Source organism: Lissotriton helveticus, chromosome 12, assembly GCF_964261635.1.
Source record: "Lissotriton helveticus chromosome 12, aLisHel1.1, whole genome shotgun sequence".
NCBI classification, from domain to species: Eukaryota; Metazoa; Chordata; class Amphibia; order Caudata; family Salamandridae; genus Lissotriton; species Lissotriton helveticus.
The window spans coordinates 219961499-219978553 of NC_136073.1; the positions used below are offsets into that span (position 1 = coordinate 219961499).

The 17055-nt window shown below is 46.5% G+C and overlaps 1 protein-coding gene across 1 annotated transcript in view; it reads left to right on the forward strand.

The window, feature by feature from the left end:
• The window catches only part of JPH3 (junctophilin 3), a 589251-nt gene that overhangs the window by 19759 nt on the left and 552437 nt on the right, over positions 1-17055 (forward strand). The window lies entirely within an intron of this gene.

The window sequence follows — 17055 nt, forward strand, 5'->3', positions numbered from 1 at the left end:
CTTTTTCCATGATGCTTTGTATTGGGCCTCATACGTTAGAGTTGACCTTGCTTCTCAGACTCTTCTCCGGCCCGCTGATACCCCTCAAACATTCCGGAACCCTCCTCCATGTCTAGGCCGTCTACTGAACAGACCCTCTATTCATTCATTTATAATTGGATCCCCCCTTTTCCTCTGCAGACAGATATCTGTAGCCAAGAACCCAACTCTCATAGACTTCCAAAAAGGCTTGCAACATTTCTCAGCCCAGACATGTACGTGCAAATCAACGTTAAAACATTTCAGGCCTACAATATTTCTCATCATGATTATAGCATTCAACTTCTTCCTTAATTAAAACATGTTAATATTCTTATTCTATTATTTAGTAAACATCTCTATAAATCATGGCCCATTTAATGCGATGACCAAAACAATAATACAATCTGTGTCGTGAAAAGAACCACCTTCCCTTTTAGCTCTGGCCCTGAGGCCTACCACATTCTGCGTTTAACCACATACCATCTTACATTTTAACAGCTACACGAAATGGATTCAGAAATAATCACGTCTAATAAAGTCATATAATGTCACACATTTCTGTATTAGTTCCACTTCTACTTAAATCCCTACATTAGCTATACATTTAGAATATAATTGCAGATACTATTAGCACTCATGGCATTTCTCCTCATGATTTGTGCTTACTACTGGTAAGTGTGATGTACTCATACATTTAAGTCAGTTTGCGCTCTCTCAGTTCCCCCCTTTGATGACCTCTCGGGGTCATCACTAACATTTAAACTGCAGTTATTGCTGGCATTCTCTGCGCTTCCAGAGCCCTCAGGCTCCTGTACTGATTATCTTGTATGGCAGCCAATCTCTGCAGCTGTTCTCTTTGGGCCCTTTCTGACCTTCTTGCTCTGTACCATTTGAATACCCTCACCAATCCCCACAATATAATCCCACAGATCAATATTATGATGATAGGCTTTAGGATATACCAAACAAAGCTTTTGCCTAAGGTGGAAAACCACCCTCCAACTGTACTCATTCCGTGGCCCACCTTTTCCCAGACATTTTCTCTACTCAAGTCTTCGATCTCCTTGTGAATATTAGTTATGTTCCTAATAACTTTCTCAAGGGGCTTCGAATTGTCTGGAATGTAGGTGCAGCATTCCTGGACCTTCAAAGCCTTACAGACTCCGCCCTCTTTTGCTAGTAGGACATCTAATGCAAGACGGTTCTGAAGAACCATAGCCCTTATCGATTGCATCTCTCCTTCTACCAGCATTAAGGACTGAGCAGTGCTGGCAGACAACCTGTCGACAACTGTTGCCAGTCGTCTAATTTTAACATCATTAAGGATTACTCCCAAAAGAGGGAACATAGCTCCAAAGACATCTCCAACCATTTCTGCATCGCCTACATCCCTCCTTCCCCTCGATGATGTCTTGCCCTCAATGATCACTAAGTCTTGTGCATGATATATTTTGGGGAAGACAATTGCCAAATAACATGATCCATACCAGTTGTCAGGTAGTCTCACGTAGGCATTTCTTCCACATACAAAATACACATTTGGAATCACTTGCATTCCCTTCAGGAAATCCTTGGTATAGTACTCTATATTGAAAGCATGCTCACAGTCAACTTCACCCACGTATACATTTTCATAATACGTTTTGGCTCGGTGAAGACATAGCTTTCCTCTCTGCGTTTTATCTAAAGCTATTGGACCACTACTACCCTTTCTCTTGTGTGCCTTCTCTTCCTCGGTCCAATCTGTTTTCCATTGTCCTGATTTTTTCAAAATCTTTTGTCTCCTGTAACGATCATCCACCTGCCCTATGAACTTCTTCTCGACTTCTGACACCTTGCATGTCAGGTTATTTCTACGGGCATGTGAAGTATCTAAGGTAATCCAAGGAATGAAGAACTTGGCCAATCTGTCTTCACTCTTCCAGTAGTCCCATTTGTTCATCTGCTTATAATTTGGGACTTCTGGCAACACTGAATCATAATTGGAGAAATAGTATTCAAAACTATCTCTCTCATAAAATATACTAAGCAATAAGCTACATGTAATGCCATATGTCAGAGGGAGGTGATGGTATCTGATTCCTTCATCTACAGACGCCGGCAACTGCATGCAGACGTAACAATCCTTAACCTCCATGGCATCCACGTATTCATATAAAAGTTTAGCATAAGCATTTGACCTAAAGTCTCCTTGGGACTCATCTACGTGTAATCTGCGGGCTTCTGCAGCTAATAACGCTTTCTCTTGAGTGTTTTCCCTTTTCTCACCAGCAACAGTAGGTGTAAGCGTTTCTACAGATTTCACATCAGTTACCTTTACCTCTTCCTCATGTCCCTTTACATAAGAAATTGTTACCACTAAAGCTATTAATATTATCACTCCTACTATTAGTGTACCTATTATACATTTAGCTCTGCGGTTCTGGGTGCCGGCCTCCATTTCGTCAGACAATATGGCTCTCTCTTATCTTAGCAAAAAGTTCTTTTCCTCTCGTTCCTTTACAGTCTCTTTTAATCCTTTTGTCTTTTGAATCCACACAACTGGAGGCTGACAACCTTCTTCGCAAAAGTCCTTTAACAGTTCAATAAAGACAACCCTAGCCCTTCTCCATCAACTCAAGGGACGTTCCCTAAAATTCTCTGCTTCCTGGGCGCTAGGTAATCTTCTTTTTCTGCTTGCTCTATTTACAAAGTCCTTTAACAGTCTACTATCAGGTTTGTGGTTGCAGCTTCAATAGCATAGTTCAGTATTTCCAAACGAAGATTGTGCTCTTCATGTGCTGTTATCGTTGTACCAAAGTCGGGGAATTGCAATTCTGAAAGGAACATGTGTTTTAACTTGCTGAGGCGGGGAGGTCTGGGGAGCATGAATGTTAGTGACCCTTCTTGTTCGACTCCGGGTACCAACAGTCGTATTTCCACGGTGATAATGGGCTCAGAACTGGACACCACCACCGCTCGGATCCTCCCTGTCTCCGGTTTCACAGACATTTGTCGCCAGATATGTCCACTCAGGTGTGGAGTATCTTCTGTTAGGCACACGCACTCTTCTTGACCTTCTTCGGTCCGGTGCTTCAGCGCCCTGAGCACCTTCTTCTGGGTCTGAGTCTTCTGATATCGGAGGAAGGGTTACCTCTGGAGTTGACCTCAGGCTAGAGCTCCTTCTTTGCGGCCAATTAGCTTCTCCACGTGCCCTTCTACTCCTTCTCCTTCTTGTCTGTTCTCGCTCTCTCTCAGACCTGTCAGGGTCTGACTCGTACTCCCAGCTACTTCCTCCTTCTGTAGCGTCGTCTGTTTCGCTGTTGTACTGACCGTCCTCAGCTTGGTCAGACTCGTTCCCTGCTTCCGCTGGCACCTCTACAGCTTGGCTAGCCCCCTCTATGGCTTCTCGGTCCTCTGCTGGACGTCTATCCGAGAGAGGAGCTGTTTCTTCCAGAGGTGCTGGAACCCTTCGCGTATGTGACGCGTGGATCCAATTGGGCAGGCCTCCCACCTTCACAGCTGTGTTCGTGATCAGGATGATCTGGAAGGGCCCACGCCAACGAATATCCAAGCAGCTTCTTCTCACATGTTTTTTCACCAGGACCCAGTCCCCAGGGTACAGGTCATGGCAAGGGCCCTGGCACGCTGGAACCTCGGCAGCCTGCACCTGAAGGGACACAGAACGAATGGCGTCAGACAGCCCCTTACAATAGTCCAGGATCATATCATCTGTGATATTTAACAGTGCAGTAGCTGGGACAGATGGCAGCCTCATTGCTCTCCCCATTAACACCTCATGTGGTGATAACCCCGTTCTTCTGTCTGGGGTACTACGAAGGCTCATGAGAACCAATGGCAGGGCATCAGGCCAACTCAGGGTCGTTGAGGAACAAACTTTGGCTATTCTGGCCTTGATAGTGCCATTGATCTGCTCCACAATTCCTGAGGCTTCTGGTCGGTAACTGCAATGCAACTTCTGGTCAATATTTAGCGCTACACAAACCATCTTCACAAGCTCGCTGTTAAAATGTGTTCCCCTATCTGATTCCAAAAAGGCCGGCACCCCGAAGCGCGGAATGATTTCCCTAAGCAGTAACTTGGCCACTGTGAGGGTGTCGCACCTACGTGTAGGGTATGCCTCAACCCATCTGGAGAACACACAAACAACCACCAGGACATAGCGGAGGCGGTTGCACCTTGGCATTTCAATGAAATCTATCTGCATTCGATTGAATGGACCTCCAGACCTTCCTATGTGACTTAGTGCAACTGGTGTTCTTTTCCCTACGTTCAGCTGCTGGCAGGTCACACAACGCTGGCACACTGCTTCTGCTGCTATTCTAAACTTAGGATTGTACCAAGTTTGTCTAAACACTCTCAGCATAGCATCTCTCCCTAAGTGTACGGGACCATGTATGAGTCTAGCCATTGGACTCACCATCTCATTGGGCAACACTGCTCTGCCGTCTGCTGAGACCCAAAAATGGGTCTCACCCATTACACATCCTGCCTTTTCCCATGTTTCTTTTTCAGAATCAGGAGCATTTTCTTGCATGGTTGACAGTTCATCCCAAGTATCAACAGTTTCCAGTATCATGGCTAATTCAGTTCTTACATTTATTCCACCCACTTCCACCTCTGTGAAAGAGTAACCTTGTTCTGCGCAATACCGCGCAACTTCATCAGCATATCTATTGCCTTTCGAGACGAAGTCCTCATTTCTGGTATGTGCGGTGCACTTTACAACTGCGATACCTGCTGGGCATTGCAACGCCTCTAACAACAGGCGCACAAACTCTCCATTGCGAATGGGAGAGCCTGAAGAGGTCATGAACCCTCTTTGAGACCATAACTGCCCCTAATCATGAACTACCCCATAACCATATTGGCTGTCGGTGTATATGGTGACTCGAATTTGATTGCTTGCCAAGCAAGCACGTGTCAGGGCAATAATCTCGGCTACCTGAGCGGAGTGTACTCCTTCCAGGCACCCAGCTTCCACAACTCCAGTAATTGTACATACAGCATAAGCTGCTCTCAACTGCCCAACTTCGTCTCTTACACATGAGCCATCGACAAAGAAAATTTCATCTGGGTCAGTCAGTGGCTCATCTACGATGTCAGGTCTGGGTTTGGTGCATAGTTCAGTCACATCAAGGCAGTCATGGTCTGTATATTCATCATCATCTTCGATATCATTTGGAAGTGGCATCAAGGTAGCAGGGTTCAAAACAGAGCATCTCTTGAGGGTCACATTCTCTGCAGCAAGAATAACTTGCTCATAGCGCGTGAGCCTGCTGTTGGTCAGATGCTGTGTTTTGGTCCTGGTCATCAACAGTTCAACAGAATGGGGCACGCACACCTCTAACGGGTGCCCCATGACGATATTTTCACATCTCTCAATGCTGACACCCGTTGCAGCAACGGATTTGAGACATCCGGGCAACGCTGCGGCTACTGGGTCTAAAGTAGCCGAGAAATAAGCAACTGGTCTACGGGCATTCCCATGGATTTGGACTAACACAGACAACGCGCAACCTTCTCTCTCACAACAGTAAAGAAAAAATTGTTTATTGTAATCAGGCATTCCCAATGCCGGAGCACGACACAGGTCCTCTCGCAGCTGTAGGAACGCCATCAAACAGTCTTTGTCCCATGGTACCGGATCGCTCACCTCCCTGTGCGTCAGTTTTTGCAAGGGCTTTGCTTTCAGTGAAAAGTTCACGATCCACTGTCGGCAATAACCCACCATCCCTAGGAACATCCTGACCTCTCTCTGTGTCTTAGGCGCATTCATTTTCATGATCGCCTCTATCCTGTCTGGTGACACCTTTCGTTTGCCTTTCTCTATTCTGTGTCCCAAGTACTGCACTTCTGTCAGGCAGTACTGCAATTTTCCCGGGGACACCTTGTGCCCATTGGCAGCTAGGTGATTTAACAAAGCAATGGAGTCCTCCCTGCAAGCTTCTTCTGTTTCTGACGCCACAAGGAGGTCGTCTATGTACTGGACCAGAACTGACTTCTGGGGCAGCACTAGACTTTCAAGATTTTTCTTCAAAAGCTGGTTAAAGATCGATGGGCTCTCTGTATACCCCTGAGGGATACGACACCATGTTAGGACGCGATTTTCCAGCTTAAATGCGAAAAGAAAATGGCTTTCTTCGTCCAGAGGGATCGAAAAGAAAGCCTGACAAAGATCGATCACCGTGAACCACTCAGCTTGGAATGGAATCTGAAACAGTATCACTGATGGATTCGGTACCACTGGACAACACGAAACGACTATGTTATTAATCTTTCGAAGGTCCTGCACTATCCGAAATTTCCCATTTGGTTTCTGCAGACCCATAATCGGGGAGTTGCATGGACTACCCACGATTTCTTTCAGTATTCCCTGTTTAATCATGGACTCGATCACGGGTTTTATGCCTGCAATCGTTTCTGGAGTCAATTTATATTGGGGTGTTCTTGGGAACTCAGCATGCGGTTTCACTACAATTTTCACTGGGTCCACCCCTTTGACCAATCCAATCTCTTCCCCAGTGAAATCCCATACTTCTGGTGCCACTGTCTCTCTCAAGTCCCAGGGGAGCTCATCTACTGTCAAAGTAGGGTACAGCTCCACGCATATTCTTGAGTTTGCAACTTTGAAGTCTGCATCATCATCATTGGTCAATACCTCCACTCCCTGAGGTGTACAATATATAGTACAATTCAATTTACACAACAGATCTCTCCCTAGCAGACACACAGGACTTGAATCGCAAACCACAAACTGGTGCTCATCGCTGTATTTCCCTATTTTCACCTGTACCGGTTCTGTCAATTGGCTGGTTATTCTCCTGTTTGCGACCCCTACCACCTGTATGGTCTCTCCAGACATGGGCAGGTCTGGAACTGCAGCTGATCTGATCGTGGATCTAGTGGCTCCTGTGTCCACCAGAAATGTCGTGGGGCACCCTGCTACTTCTGCTTCCACATAGGGTCCCCTCTGGTCTACCTCCAAGGCTGCCCCGAGGGTGCAGTCTTCTCTTTCCACTCTCTGTCCGGTTAATGGGTCCACATAATAGCACTCTTCCCCTTCCACAAACAGGGGCATTTGTCTATAGGTCTTACCCATACTCCCTACTCGAGGAGGTTGCGGGAACTGGGCTCGGGGAGGAGCCCCCCCCCCTTTGAGCACCTTTCCTTGGTATGGCGTTACCCCTCTTGTAGGCGCGCTTTGGACCTCTTCCTCCTCTATCTCTTGCTCTCCTATCTCTACATTGTAGGGGCACTCGCGTTTCCAATGCCCCACCTCGTTGCACTGGTGGCACCTAGTCGTTTTCTTCAAGGCAGCTATATCTATTCTGGGTCTAAAGGTGGAACTCTCCTCATTGCCCTTATTCTGACTGTACTGCTTCTTTCCTCCTGTACCTGTTCCTTGCTGCTGTTGCTGTTGTCCCCCCTTCCCTGCTGCCTGCATCTGTACCACCATCAACTTTTCTTTTAGTTTCTTAGCCTTGGAGTCTATCTCATCACAGCAGTACCTGGCATATCTCAGTATTTCGTCTAGGGGTTTACTTTGCCAACAGATCGAGTGTTGCTGAATCATTAAACTAATATCCGGTCTCAGTCCCAGGACGAACTTGGACACAAATTGCCCTATGTCTTTTGGATCCATTACATCCAAGCCGCTATACTGTTTAAACGCCTTCAGCAATCTCTCGTAATACTCGTGGACTGTCTCTTTGGGTTCCTGTCTTGTTCGGTCTATTCTGACCCAATCTATGTCTTGCATTGGCACTTTCTCTTTCAGCCAAGTCATCACTCTCTCGAATTTTGCCATCACAATCTCGGACGGCCCATTAGTCTTAGCATCTCTCTCTGGCTCCGTTATGGGCCACTCAGCGCTAACCTTGCATGCTGTCCACAGATCTCCTGGTACTACAATGTCAAACAGCGTGTTCAGATCTATCCATAGGACTTTTGAGATTTTTACAAATCTCTCCACTTGCTTGTACCACTCCACTGGGTTTTCCCGTAATTTGGGGAAGGAGGTGGTAAAAGCAGCTAAATCTCCCCTACTCCAAGGGACATGTACATAGTTCCCATTTGCGACTTCACGCAAAGGGTAAGCTTCTATTCCCTGCTGTCCTGGTGTCATACCAATCATGCTTCTCCTGCCGGTCCCTTTCTTGGACCACCTCTCTTCCCACTTATCTAGTGCCCTCCATGTCCTTATTCCAGCAATCAGTTCCCTTATGTGCGTTTTCAGCCCAATCGTTCTCCTCTCATCTAGGTCTCGATCTGTATAATGTAGCCTGTGGTTACCCTGTAATGCTTTGGTTCTTGACAAGTCCACCATATATTTGCCTGCTAGTTCGACTAACTTCTCATGGACTGCTCTCGCTTTTCGAGTAATGTCCTTTGCCATATACAGTATTTCATCCTGTTCATACATTTCCATTCTTTCTAAAGGCAGGGTACCATCTACCATGTCATCCAGGTCTGACCTTAAACTGGCGACATCGAGTCTCTTGGCTTTTATTTCAGCTCGCAATATGTCTTTCGAAGGGGGCTCACTGGTCTCCCTACCATCCCAACTTCGAGCTCTACGTTTGGGCTCGGGAGAGTTAATGGGTGGTCTCCCTTGCTCCCATCTCTCCAGGTCCCATGCTCGGCCATCCGATCTTGGAAGGTGATGGAACACGGGCCTGTTACCCCCACTCTCTCCTGCTTCTCTCCTCTCACCGCACACCTCTCTGTTGTTTTCCCTCTGGTCCCTACTCTCTCTTTGCCTAGTATCGCTCAGTATCTGATACGATCCCTCCTGGTTCCCCATATTCCCTGGGCTGCGCTCATTTCCGTCATCACAGGGACTATGGTGCGACCTCTCACAACTCCCATTCAGTTCTCTGGTGCCGGGCACACAGTGTGGACACTTAAAGCTGTTTCTGTACTCTTGCGCTCTCCTCTCCCCTTCACTGAGTATTGGGCGCGCCACCCCTTCACTCCCGGGGCCCCTGTTTTCCAGGTCTGTTCCATCTCCTCTCCGGGCCCAATGGGTGACTCCCCTACTCCCTCTACAGTCCCACTCCGGGCTGCTCTCCCCAGCCCCGCAGTGAGTCCGAGCTCGGCTGTCCTGACTTTCCCTTTCAGCTTCCGCAGCATTGATGTTCTTTTGAGCCTTCACTGCCTCATCCCACTGCTTCATGTACTCATTTAGCTCTTGAAAGGATTTTCGTCCAGATCCCCTCAGATCTACTGGCCATCTAGGGCCCCCAGGATCTCCTCCTGGGTCCCCTGCTGTGTGCATCGGGGTGCTCCACTCTCTGGGTATCGGCATCTGACTTGGGGAATTGATCGTATCGTTCCTTCTTGCCGTCCCTGCTCTTTCTCTGTCCTTCCGTACCCGTTCTTCCCCTCTTGCTCTCTCTTGGTCATATATCGATATTATAGGACCTATGGTAACAGGTACCTGTAGTGCATCTGGTAATGGGTAGGATGTGGCGCTTTCCGTTTCCGGCGCTCTTTGTACCACAAACCTCCCGACTACCTGTTGCACCTGACTAGGCTGGGACAGCTCTTTCTTTGCCACAGGATCCCACTCTGAACTGGGAAGCGGTCTATGCTCTCCTGCATTGCTCCCCTTTTCTCCTTCAGTATGCTCGACCTCTCCCCCTGCTCTATTATACGGGGGTGGCCTGTCTGTCAATAATCTGTTTATCAGGCTGTCCTCTGTTTCGCTCTCATCATCTTCTTCTAGGGGGCTTTTATTTACGGGCACCTCTAACACTGGGTACAGTTTATTTATCTCCAGGTTATGCACTCTCCATCTTTTAGCATCCGCATCCCACCTGGCATCCTGCACTGCCCTTACCGATCGTTTCACCCTTTCCTGTCGTCTGTTCATATTCTTTTCATGCGCTGCCCTAATCCATGCTTCAAGAGCTTCAAACTGGGTCGGTCTAGGCAAGGGTCTCGTTGAGGTCATGACTGATTTTAATCGATGTAACACCTCTAATCTGAACGTCCCGTACTTCGGGAACGTCAGTTCCTCATTTCCTTCAGTAATCTTACTCCACTCTGAAATCCAAAGGATCGTATGCAGCCCAACATTCACTGCCATATAACGAGCTGGCGTACCCTCCGGCGGGGCTTCTTCCCCTTCATACGATCCCCGCTTCTCTCTTTTAAACACCGCTTTCAGCCATTTAAAACACTTCATAATTATGCGCACAATATCCAGCCTCGCTACTCTGTTTACTTCCTGATGACAATCCACCAATCCTGTCGCGGCTTTGCTAGCTTGGCCTATCGCAGCGCGGTCTTTTTCCGGTCAGCCAATCACGTCGCGACCCTGTCTGACGTTTTTGCTAGCTGGCCTATCACAGCGCGGTCTTTCTCCGGTCGGCCAATCACTGCGCGACACTACCTGACGTCACTTTTCTCCGCTTCGCAGCAGCACCCCTCCTTTCTCAACTCGTCTCCCGGTTATGCATGCGTCCCATTCATACACCGAAAAATGACTACTTCCGACCAAGCGGTCACTTCTCTCGACTGTACGTCCACAGTCTATCTGTAATTGTCAACACAACTGACGAAATGTCTATCGTCTCTCTGATAGGTTGCTTACACACACAGTAACTTCCGACCAGCGTCCGTTACTCACGCACTCACTCTTACGGTCCCCCTATCTCGGTCCTTCGGGTGATCAATGGTACCTCATGACCCCCTTCACACTAGTTGACAATTACTCTGGGTGTCCGATACACCCGAACCACTTAAGCTCTCCTTGAACTTAAGATTTCCACCGGTTGCGCGCGCTCACAACCTGTTCCACAGTCACTCTACAGACATTCAACTCCGCCAGACATTACAACATAGATACAATACAAAACACCGCAATCTAACACGCATAACCCTTTATACTCACTCTCGACCGATACTGCTGCTTTTTCTGTCTCACGTCATCCGGATCTTCTTCAGCGGGCTGTTCTTCCGATCATCGATCTCTAGGGGCCTTGGGGTAAGCTAACCTGGCCTAGGTCACCGTCCTCAAGAAGGCAACCATCCTCTATAGCTACCAACTGAAAGGGCGAGATTTTGATCGATACCTTATATCTATTGATCTAAACCTCGATCTGGTCGACTGAACCTTTGTTGCCTGTCTGTGAGGAAAGAAAGTGCACCTATTTCCAAGCTAGTTCACCCAATAAAGGACTCTACTCCCAAAGATCACAAACAACTTCTAGCTTTCAAAAGTTTATTGTAAAGATATGATAAGCTGCAAATACAGGCATCTCAGAATGAGATTCACGAGATACACAGGTCCAATTACATACATGTGCTCTCGGAAAGCCCTCAGACGAGCAACAGAAATCACTAACACAAGTTCTAAGAATAATAAAGCTATCAGCATAGACGCATATCTCTCCTTCATTTAGGTTGGAGTAAAACGCAAAGGTTAGGCTGTCCCTACCCTGCTCTAGATGGTATCCCTACTTAACCAAGTCCCAACCTAACAAAGGTGTCAGCAGTGAATGACCCCCAAGGGAAGTCACCCACTCTAAGTCTCTTGGTGAAAACCTATAGTTCTCCAGTCATGACCCCTCTCTGCCTACCCATCCGCTCTCTAAAGGGTCCTCAGGTCTCTGCTCTAACTCCACCCAGGGGTGCTGTCCCTAATACAAAACAGTCAACAACTTTTGAGACGCCCCTTGCGAGACGCCCCTCACGTGGTGTAGCTTCTGGCTTTTTCCATGATGCTTTGTATTGGGCCTCATACGTTAGAGTTGACCTTGCTTCTCAGACTCTTCTCCGGCCCGCTGATACCCCTCAAACATTCCGGAACCCTCCTCCATGTCTAGGCCGTCTACTGAACAGACCTCTATTCATTCATTTATAATTGGATCCCCCCTTTTCCTCTGCAGACAGATATCTGTAGCCAAGAACCCAACTCTCATAGACTTCCAAAAAGGCTTGCAACATTTCTCAGCCCAGACATGTACGTGCAAATCAACGTTAAAACATTTCAGGCCTACAATATTTCTCATCATGATTATAGCATTCAACTTCTTCCTTAATTAAAACATGTTAATATTCTTATTCTATTATTTAGTAAACATCTCTATAAATCATGGCCCATTTAATGCGATGACCAAAACAATAATACAATCTGTGTCGTGAAAAGAACCACCTTCCCTTTTAGCTCTGGCCCTGAGGCCTACCACATTCTGCGTTTAACCACATACCATCTTACATTTTAACAGCTACACGACATGGATTCAGAAATAATCACGTCTAATAAAGTCATATAATGTCACACATTTCTGTATTAGTTCCACTTCTACTTAAATCCCTACATTAGCTATACATTTAGAATATAATTGCAGATACTATTAGCACTCATGGCATTTCTCCTCATGATTTGTGCTTACTACTGGTAAGTGTGATGTACTCATACATTTAAGTCAGTTTGCGCTCTCTCACCACTAACAAGCGCGCGCCCGAGTGGCGGCCGTCAGTAGCTGCCTGCGTCGCGGAGGCGCACGCACGCACGCACGCACGCACGCACGTACTCCGCCTTTGGAAATGTCACCTTAATAAGCAGAGCCCGGCCTGCGCTGCCAGGGATCCCCCAGAGGCCTATTATCATGCTCGCGTGCAGCGTGGCTTTATTAGCAGAAAATACAGGCCTGTTTCCCTTCCATTTGGCCTGGCCGAGGGTGCATGCACGTGTCACACCTGAACGGTGTTTTTTTTCAGAGAAACCTGTGGTGTTGTGCTATAGGGCTCTTTAAATCCCTTAGTGCGTGTGAGAACACCCGCCCGTTTCTAATGGAAACAGCAACAGCAGCGTCTGTGATGTACACATCTCTGCAGCACATGATACCAAAATGCAAGTAGTTGTTGGTCTCTGCGTTAAAGGAGTTTCCTCAGAGATCATGTCTCCCATTAGTGGTGTGGTGTAAGCAGCTGTTTATTTTAAACCGTGCAGGATAGTTTTAGAGCTTTATATATTTTTGAACTGCTTTTCGCCTTTCAAACTGCTGGTTAAAACGGAAAACAATAAGCCAATTATGGAGAAATTCTGGTCACCCTAGCATAGGGTGATAGGGTGACCAGAATTTGAAAGCAAAAAACCGGGACATTTCACAAAAATAGAAGAAGGACTATAATTTTACGTCAAGCGAGCGCACAGAATGACAGCGCTCCTCAGCAGAGAATTACAAAACAGGCAGTAAGAACATACATAAGATGCAAATTTTAAACCCAGTAGCCTGCCTGTAAATTAAATTGCTTTCTTGGAACAACTGCTAACTATCCCCGCTTTGTAAAACATAAAAAAACACCTCCCCCAGTTTTTAGTCGACCATCTCCAAAAACCGGGAGATGAGCTACATTTCTCGAAATCTGCCTGGACAGCTGGTGAAAAACGGGGACCGTCCTGGCCAGGCGGGCAACTAGAGCCAAATTTCGGGGTGGGGGGGCTGAAAAATATTTCGGGGGGGGGGGGGTAATTCTTCCTACCATAGACAGAGTGGCAGTAAGAAGGGGTGAACACACAACAAAAGCCTCATTTACAAGTAAATGGTCTTTTAAAGACCTGCTAAGTACTCGGGTGTGGCTGTAATTAGATGCTCGCCAGCCCGCGAAGCTGTCTCTGCCCGGGCTGACGGGGGGGGGGGGGATGAAGCCCCGTGAGCCCAATGGGTGTTGCGCGCCTGGTCCTGGAAAATCCAATACGCCTGGTCACCCTATCCTAGCAACAAGCGCCATTGATTGCCGGTACGGTTTTCAAAAGATGCTGCACCGAGAAGGTCTCCGTTGTTTCCCGATGCTTTCATTTGTTTGTGAAATTAGGTATTTATCTTGGCAGGAAGACTGCCGCAGCTCCAAAAGCCCCTCCTATACAGACCGTGGGACAACAGTCGCACAGTGATGACGTCCTTTTCGCCCCACAATCCATCGAATCAAAACCCTGCTCTGCTCGGTAGTCAAGAGGCACACACATGTGATCAAATCATGGCTGTGCTTTCGAAAACAAACGATCCATATTCTGTGTTTAATGATCCTTTGAAATGTAGCATAGCAATCCATTTCACTTATCCTGTTTGCTATTGACTGTTGAAATTGTCAGGCGAAGATCTGTCCTCATGGGCCAGATATAAAAAGCAATGCTCTTTCGGAGGTTTTAAGTATTGCTTTTTTTTAAGCTGATGCAGTTAATTAAAACCTTTACATTATAAAAAGAATATGTTGCAAGTATAAAAACAAATAAAAGAGTAGCCTGCTGGCCCCACACTTACTACATATGTTCCGGGAGTCAAAAGAGCAAGGGATTCTCCCAAAAGATCTCCGAATGGTCACTGTAGTGGTGATTCATAACATGGGGAAGTCTCTGGAAGAATGTGGGTCCTATCGACTCATATCGCTGCTCAATATCAAAACAAAGATTTTGGCCACTATTCTTGCGATACGCCTCTTGACAGTTATTGCCCCCCTGATACATAGAGACAAATCCGGTTTTATGCCGAAACGAGCCACACACTTTAACTTACGGAGACTGGCTAATTGGATGGACACGGTTCAGGGCCAAGATAGCCACCACCTGCTCCTTTCACTCGACGCTGAGAAGGCGTTCAATACCATTCATTGGCCCTTTATGAGATACATTCTATAACAAAAAGGAGCTCAGAGGGAAAGTAAAGGACAGTGTTGCCCTCCACTCAAAAACCATCAACAATCTATAAACACTGTCCTTTCGTGCTAAGAATGTGTCAGTATGTCTTGTAACAGGCCTGTCACATATTCATGATCTCTGTTACCCCCATAGAGAAGATAGCGAAGAGGGGAGTGTATTTACTGCAATGCGTCCGATCTTTTTATAATAAGGTAAAAAACAAAAACCATATTGGCCAACAACTCCTGACAATTACATAGAACAACAACTGTCTGAAACCTTAATCAATACAGTGAATTCACCCAATAGGATTGATAGCAGACAGATTTCTGCAGAAAAAATGTGTAGTGAACCGAATGACACCTCACGGGAACGCCACCCTCGGGGCAACTGGTCTATATAATCACCAGGTTGAGCCCCCTTTCTCATCACTGGTCGTCATTCAGTTCAAAAGAAAAATAGGAAAAAAGTGTCGAAACAAACCACATAGTGAAAAGGAAAGTGGTAGCAGAAACAATCTGCTAGTGACAAATAAATGTGCTTAAAATCAACAGGCACACCTCTCTGCACTTTTTTTATTTCCTGATACTAGGTGTGAACTATTGAATTAAAAAGGCTGGTAGCTACCATCGCATACCATTGCCTATCACCAACATGTTTCTCTGCCTCAATGTCTTTGGCAGATTCGTCAAGGCCTCACACCTTGTTGCCACACCACTGTTGGACACTATGTTCTATGTCAACCTCAGGCAAACCACTGCACTCATACCGGCCGCAAGAGACGACGCGCTCTGGATTATGGCACACGATTGATGATCACAATCGCAGTGACCACATTGAGAGAATTTTCTCTCTGGAGTAACAATATTTAATGCTCTGGTGCCTCGGCGGCCGGTATGAGTGCAGTGGTTTGCCTGAGGATGACATAGAACATAGTGTCCAACAGTGGTGTGGCAACAAGGTGTGCGGCCCTGACGAATCTGCCAAAGACATTGAGGCAGAGAAACATGTTGGCGATAGGTAATGGTATGCGATGGTAGCTACCAGCCTTTTTAATTCAATAGTTGACACCTAGTATCAGGAAATAAAAAAAGTGCAGAGAGGTGTGCCTGTTGATTTCAAGCACATTTATTTGTCACTAGCAGATTGCCTCTGCTACCACTTTCCTTTTCACTATTTGGTTTGTTTGGACAATTTTTTCCTATTTTTCTTTTGAACTGAATGACGACCAGTGATGAGAAAGGGGGCTCAACCTGGTGATTATATAGACCAGTTGCCCCGAGGGTGGTGTTCCCGTGAGGTGTCATTCGGTTCACTACACATTTTTTCTGAAGACATCTGTCTGCTATCAATCCTATTGGGTGAATTCACTGTATTGATTAAGGTTTCAGACAGTTGTTGTTCTATGTGATTGTCAGGAGTTGTTGGACAATATGGTTTTTGTTTTTTACCTTATAAAAAGATCGGACGCATTGCAGTAAATACCCCAATAGAGAAGATAGTGAAGAGGGGAGTGTAACAGAGATCATGAATATGTGACAGGCCTGTTACAAGACATACTGACACATTCTTAGCGCCCAAAGGACAGTGTTTATAGATTGTTGATGAAACCTTTATGAGATACACCCTGGGAAAATTTGGATTTGGTCCAATATTTAGGGAATGGTTGGCACTTCTCTATAATGAGCCAGAGTCCGGGTCAATGGGGCGGTGTCAACGGGTTGGCCAATTCAACGAGGCACTAGGCAGGGTTTTCCCCTGTCTCCCCTACTATCTGCCCTCATATTGGAGCCACTGGCCTGTGTAGTTCGAACCTGACAGGGGTTGGGTGGTTTCATAGACGAGTCCTGATATTTAGAGGCTGAACGCATATCGCTATATGCTGATGATATTTTATTTCATGTTACAGACCCAGCCGAGACACTCCCCAAAATTTTGCAAATCTTTGAGGTATATGGCTGCTACGCGGGACATAAGATTAATTGGAGTAAATCCACTTTATACCCAGTGGGAGGGGTGGTGGAGCCTCAGACCTACCCGAGCTGCTTACGATTGTCCCTGGAAGGGTTTACATACCTTGGACTTTACATCACTACTGAAATAGCAACCAACTTAGATCACAATATCAGGCGAATCCTTTTACATTTTCAAGAAGATGTTAGGAGGTGGAGGAAACTCCCTCTGACGATCATGGGATGGGCTGCTATGTACAAGATGATCACACTCTCCCAGCTGCTGTATATCTTGCAAAACACTTACAGTAAAATAACAGAGACTGTGTTCACAACCCTCAATAGCAATCTACACTTGCTTCTATGGGACGGGGCATAGCCACATTTAGTGCTTCAAACACTACAGCGAAACACATACAACGGGGGTCTGGC